Source organism: Saccopteryx leptura, chromosome 6 (assembly GCF_036850995.1).
Source record: "Saccopteryx leptura isolate mSacLep1 chromosome 6, mSacLep1_pri_phased_curated, whole genome shotgun sequence".
In the NCBI taxonomy this organism is placed as follows: Eukaryota; Metazoa; Chordata; class Mammalia; order Chiroptera; family Emballonuridae; genus Saccopteryx; species Saccopteryx leptura.
In genome coordinates, this window is record NC_089508.1 from 56048806 (window position 1) to 56056020 (window position 7215).

Genomic DNA, 7215 nt, shown 5'->3' on the forward strand with positions numbered 1-7215 from the left:
CTACTGCCTGGTCAGGCTGAATTTTTTTTTTTTTTTTTTTTTTTTTTTTTTTTTTTTTTTTTTAGAGACAGAGAGAGTCAGAGAGAGGGATAGACAGACAGGAATGGAGAGATGAGAAGCATCAATCATTAGTTTTTCGTTGCACGTTGTGACTTCTTAGTTGTTCATTGATTGCTTTCTCATATGTGCCTTGACCGCGGGCCTTCAGCAGACCGAGTAGCCCCTGCTGGAGCCAGCGACCCTGGGTCCAAGCTGGTGAGCTTTTTGCTTAAGCCAGATGAGCCTGCGCTCAAGCTGGCGATCTCGGGGTCTTGAACCTGAGTCCTTCCACATCCCAGTCCAATGCTCTATCCACTGTGCCACCACCTGGTCAGGCTGAATTTTTTTTAAAAAAGATTTTATTTATTCATTTTAGAGAGGGGAGAGAGAGAGAGAGAGAGAGAGAGAGAGAGGAGGAGCAGGAAGCATCAACTCCCATATTTGTCTTGACCAGGCAAGCCCAGGGTTTCAAACCAGTGACCTCAGCATTCCAGGTCAATGCTTTATCCACTGCGCCACCACAGGTGAGGCTTGTTTCTTACATTAAAATTTTTGATTCTGGAAGAAGACTGCAGCTGTAATGAAAACCTAAAATGTGGGAGTGGACTTGAAAAAAAGCAGTGAATAGAAGTTGGAAGGACTTTGACAAGAGTGTTAGTGCAAGCCCAAGAAGCCTTGACAAAACTATTTAGAAGGCTTTTTTTTTTTAAAGATTTATTGATTTTAGAAAGAAAAGAGAGAGAAGGTGGGGAGGAGTGAGAAGCATCAACTCGCAGTAGTTGCTTCTTATATGCCCCTTGACCAGGCAAGCCTGGGTTTTTTGAATCAATGACCTCAGAATTCCTGGTCGATGCTTTATCCATGGTGCCACGACAGGTCAGGTGAAGTACCATGGCTTTTGTGGCTGCAGTGTGGACTTAAAGTAAGAAAAATCTTAATCGGAAATTGCAAGAAAGGGGATTACTGTTTTGTAATGGAAGAGTTCAGTAACACTGTTGCCTGCACAAAAATAGAAAATGACTAATTAAATTGGTCATCTAGCTGAGATTTCCAGACAATGTTGAATGTGCTTCCTGGCTTCTTCATACTGCTTATGCAAGCATGAAGAGAGATATCTAAAGGAAGGGCTAATTGGATTAAAAAGCTGTGGTACATATACACAATGGAATACTATGGGGCCATGAAAAAGAAGGAAATGTTATGTTTTGGAACAACATGAATGGACCTGGAAACTATTATGTTAAGTGAAATGAGCCAGGCAGAGAAAGAAAAATTTCATATGATCTCACTCATATGAGGAATCCTACAAACAATATGAACTGAGGAGTGGAATAGAGACAGAAGTGGGAATCAAAGGATCCAGAAGGAAAGCAGACAGAGGGAAAGGGGATGATAGGGTGATAGGAGGGGATGAGAGCAGAAAAGCAAGTCCTGGAGGTAAGGGGGAGGGCGGTATGGGGAGGGAGACAGGGGGATGTACTGGGGAACACGGGTGACATTAGAATCTATGTAAACACAATAAATTAATAAAAAAATAAAAATTAAAAATAAAGGAAGGGCTACTAAACAATGATGCATTTTTTAAAATTTCCAAATTCTCCAGAGGGGAAATGATGCTAAATTTAAGAAATGGCTTCAAGGTAAATTTAAAATATAGGGAACTTTCAGAAAAACATGGTCTAAAGATGAAATTGAGGGTATAGCTCTAAAAGTCCTTTAAGACTGCAGAAAGAACCAGGATGGTGCCTCATAGAGCTATTAATCAACAGGACTTATTAGAAACTTTAATGGTGTTTTCTCCCATTGTCTCAGCAGAATCCCATTAGAGGGGGCTTATTTTGAAGAAATTTTGGGGATGGCTTTTGTTTTCTAGCATGAATCCCAATGAGACTGTAGGAGACTAACAGTTTAAAAAAAAAATTTAGGCCCTGGCCGGGTGGTTCAGTGGTAGAGCGTCGGCCTGGCGTGCAGAAGTCCCGGGTTTGATTCCCAGCCAGGGCACACAGGAGAGGCGCCCATCTGCTTCTCCACCCCTCCCCCTCTCCTTCCTCTCTGTCTCTCTCTTCCCCTCCCGCAGCCGTGGCTCCATTGGAGCAAAGATGGCCCGGGCGCTGGGGATGGCTCCTTGGCCTCTGCCCCAGGCGCTAGAGTGGCTCTGGTCGCGACAGAGCGACGCCCCAGAGGGGCAGAGCGTTGCCCCCTGGTGGGCGTGCCAGGTGGATCCCAGTCGGGCATATGCGGGAGTCTGTCTGACTGTCTCTCCCCGTTTCTAGCTTCAGGAAAAAAAAAAAAAATTTAGATTGACAAAAAGTACAAAAGAGGCCTTTGGACTCTCCCATTTCTACAAGGAGAAAACAGGCTGAAAAAATTCCCACTAAGCTGCAAAAACATGCTACCTTTCATGGGAAAGGAATATCTCAGAGGGCAGAACCAAGGGCCCAAGAAACTTAGCCAAGAGCCAAGAATTGTTCCCAAGCCTTGAGTATACTAATCAAGAAGCTTCCAACCTGTGTCTGGTTGGACTCATGTCTTCCATTTCTCCACTTTTTGAACAGGAGGATCTATAACAGCGAATCATATGTTGTGCCATTGGATGCTGCACATGTGGGGAGCAAATAACTTGTCTTTAGTTCCCAGATCCTCAGATCAAAAGAAACTATACTTGAGTTACTATACTTAAGGAACTACCCACAAAGAGCCTCATCTACCCCTAGACTTGATTTAAATGATACTGGCTTTGAGCTGATACTATAATGAGATAAAATTTCTGGAGGACTGGTGAGGAGGTAAATGTATTTTGTATGTGGGAAGGATATGAATCACTGGGAGCCAGAGGTCAGACTATGGTAGCCAACATAGCAAATGTAATGTTATATGTCTTCTGAGGCTGTTATAAAAGTCATTGACTTTTGCCTGTCTCTCTTTCTTGAATGACTTGTTCTGGGGAAGACAATTGCCATGACATTAAGATACTCAAGCAATCAAAGAAAGGCCTACATGGTTAAAAACAGAGAACTCTTGCCACCAACAAGCCAGAAGATGGGATTCTTGCCACCAGGCATGGGCGTGATTTTGTAAGCATTTTCTTCAGGTGCAGAGAAGACTTTAGATAACTACAACATCTTGTCTGAAACCTTGTTAGAGACTCTGCCATCAGACCCACCCAGCCAAGCTACTCCTGAATTCTGAGCCTCAAAAACTATAAGATAATAAAAGTGTTTGCTCTTTTAAACTGCAACAGATAAACTAATATACCATGTCTCATGCTTTTGTTTCTGTCATACTAAAAGAACAAGGGTGGTGGCGCAGAAGGATGCTGAACTCACCTTCCCACAAGCACTCTAAATCACACACCTGTATAGAGAGCAATTACTCCTGACAGAAAATGGAGGGCTGAATGAAGTGCTTCTGAACAACAAATAAGAGAAAGAGACTAGCCCTGGCCGGTTGGCTCAGCGGTAGAGTGTCGGCCTAGCGTGCGGAGGACCCGGGTTCGATTCCCGGCCAGGGCACATAGGAGAAGCGCCCATTTGCTTCTCCACCCCTCCGCCGCGCTTTCCTCTCTGTCTCTCTCTTCCCCTCCCACAGCCAAGGCTCCATTGGAGCAAAGATGGCCCGGGTGCTGGGGATGGCTCTGTGGCCTCTGCCTCAGGCGCTAGAGTGGCTCTGGTCGCAATATGGCGACGCCCAGGATGGGCAGAGCATCGCCCCCTGGTGGGCAGAGCGTCGCCCCTGGTGGGCGTGCCGGGTGAATCCCGGTCGGGCGCATGCGGGAGTCTGTCTGACTGTCTCTCCCTGTTTCCAGCTTCAGAAAAATTATAAAAAAAAAAAAAAAAAAAAAAAAAAAAGAGAAAGAGACTAAACAGAGAAGAATGGGAAACTGCAGGAGCTCTGTGAGAGCTGTGAGAATTCTCTAGTCAGAGGTGCCAGGGAGTGAGTGCCATTGTTTACATCCCCCTCCACCTTGATAGAATAGGAGTTCTATTCGGGTGCTCTGGCTTACCTTCCAAGATCATGGCAGTGTGTTCCTAGACACATGGCCTGAGCCCATTTTGTCTCCTACCAGGGAGCAGACAGGATCAATAAGGCATTACTACATGTACCTGGTCTCCCCACCCAGAGCCACTGTGACTCAGCAGGCAGTGTTCTGAATGCCATAGGCACCCACTCAGTTCCAAAAGCATCTGCACAATCTACACTGAAGGAGCTTCAACACAAGGCTACTCTTTCAAGACTGGGAGAGCTATTTTGTCTAATTCATATAAATATAGAAAGTAAAAAAATATGAAGACAGAAAAGTATCTCTCAAACAAAGGAATAAGAAAAATCTCCAGAAAAGAACCCTAAGGAAACAGAGTTAAATAATTTGCCTGATAAATAATTGAAATAAATGGTCATAAGGATCCTCACCAAACTTGACAGTGGAATAGAACTTACAGAGCACTTCAACAAAGAAATTATTAGAACTAATAAATGAATTCAGTAAAGTTGAAGGATATAGAATCATAGAGAAATCTATTGCATCTCTCTACACCAATAACAAAAGGAGAAATTAAGAAAAACAATTCCATTTATAATAGCATCAAAAGCATAATACACCTAGGAATAAATTTAATCTAAGAGATCAAAGACCTGTACTCTGAAAACTAATGGATACTGTTGAAGGAAACCAAAGATACAAACAAATGAAAGGATACACCATGTTCATAGATTGGAAGGATTAATATTGTTAAAATGTCCTTACTGCCCTGGCCGGTTGGCTCAGTGGAAGAGTGTCAGCCTGGCGTGTAGAAATCCTGGGTTCGATTCCAGGCCAGGGCACACAGAAGAAGTGCCCATCTGCTTCTCCACCCCTCCCCACTTCCTTCCTCTCGTCTCTCTCTTCCCCTCCCACAGTCAAGGCTCCAATGGAGCAAAGCTGGCCCCGGTGCTGAGGATGGCTCCATGGCCTCTGCCTCAGGTGCTAGAATGGCTCCAATTGCAGCAGAGCAACACTCCAGAGGGGCTGAGCATCGCCCTGGGTGGGCATGCTGGTGGATCCCGGTTGGGAGCATGCAGGAGTCTGTCTGCCTGCCTCCCCCAGCTTCTCACTTCGGAGAAATAAAAAAATAAAAAAATAAAGGAAAAAAAATGCCCTTACTAGCTAAAATAATATACAGATTCAATACAATCCCTGTTAATATACCAATGGCATTTTTCTCAGAACCAGAACAATTTATCCTAAAATAGATATAAAACCACAAAAGACCTCAAATAGCCAAAGAAACCTTGAGAAAGAACAAAGTAAGAGGTATCACATGCTCTGATTTTAAACTATACTACAATAATCAAAACAGTATGGTAATTGGCATAAAAACAGATATATAGCTCAATGGAATAGATTAAAGAGCTCAGAAATAAATCCTTGCTTATATGGTCAACTAATCTTCAACAAAGGAGAAAAGAATATACAATGAGCATAAAGACAATCTCTTTAATAACTGATGTTGAAAAAAAGTGGCCAAATAATGTAAAAAAAAATGAAATTGGACCAACTTTCTTACACACATACAAAAATAAACTCATAACTAAATTAAAGACTTAAATGTAAGACTTGAAATCACAAAACTTCTAGAAGAAAACATAGGCAATAAACTCTTTGATGTTGGCCTTAGTAATATCTTCTTGGCTGTCTCCTTGCACAAGGTAAACACAAGAAAAAAATAAACATGGGACTATATTGCCTGACCTGTGGTGGCACCATGGATATAAGCATTGACCTGGAACACAGGTCTCCAGTTCAAAACCTTGGGCTTGCCCGGTCAAGGCACATATAAGCAGCAACAACTATGCTTCCTATTCCTCCCCCACTGCCTTGCTCTCTCTCTCTCTCTCCTCTCTCTAAAATCAATAAATAAAATCTTTTTTAAAAATGAAACTATATTAAACTAAAAAGTTTTTGCACAGTGAAGGAAACTATCAACAAAATAAAAAGACAACCTAGTGGGGGAGAAGATATTTGCAAATAATATATCTATTAAGGAGTTAATTTCCAAAATATATAAAGAACTCATACAACTTAATGCCAAAAAACCCCCAAACAGTCCAATGGAAAAATGGGCAGTGGACCAAACAGAATTTCTTCAAAGAGGACATACAGATGGCCCACAGACATATGAAATGAAAAGATGCTCAGTGTCGCCTGACCAGGCGGTGGCGCAGTGGATAGAGCGTCAGACTGGGATGCAGAAGACCCAGGTTCGAGACCCCGAGGTTGCCAGCTTGAGCGTGGGCTCATCTGGTTTGAGCAAGGCTCACCAGCTTGGACCCAAGGTCGCTGGCTCAAGCAAGGGGTTGCTCGGTCTGCTGAAGGCCCACAGTCAAGGCACATATGAGAAAGCAATTAATGAACAACTAAGGTGTTGCAACGAAAAACTGACGATTGATGCTTCTTATCTCTCTCCGTTCCTGTCTGTCTGTCCCTATCTATCCCTCTCTCTGACTCTGTCTCTGTAAAAAAAAAAAAAAAAAGGATGATCAGTGTCACTAATCATCAAGGAAATGCAAATCAAAACCACAATGCGATTTCATCTCACATCAGTCAGACTGGCCATCATCAGAAAATCAAGGATGTGGGGAAAAGGGAACCCTTGTACACATTAGTGGGATTATAAGTTGGTGCAGCCACTAAGAAAAATTGTATGGAGATTCTTCAAAACATTAAAAATATAGCTGCGATATGACCCTGCAATTCCATTTCTGGGTATTTATCTGAATAAAATAAAAACACTATTTGAAAAGATATAAGTACCCCTATGTTCACTGCAACATTAATTACAATATACAAGATATGGAAGCAACCTAGGTGTCCACTGCTAGATGAATAGATAAATAAGATACACATATACAATGGAACATTATGCAGCAGTAAAAAAGAACAAAATCTTGCCATTTGCAACAACACAGATGGACCTACATGGTAGTATACTAAGTGAAATAAGTCACTTATATGTGAAATCTAAAAAACCAAAACAAATGAATAAACAAAACAGGCACATAGATATAGAGAATAAGCTGATGGTTACCAAAGGGAAGGAAGGAGATGAGTAACAAACAAACAAACAAACAAAAAACACACACTATTTGGAGGTTCCTATAGAATAAGATTTTCTCTATATTACACATTCAAAATGTAAA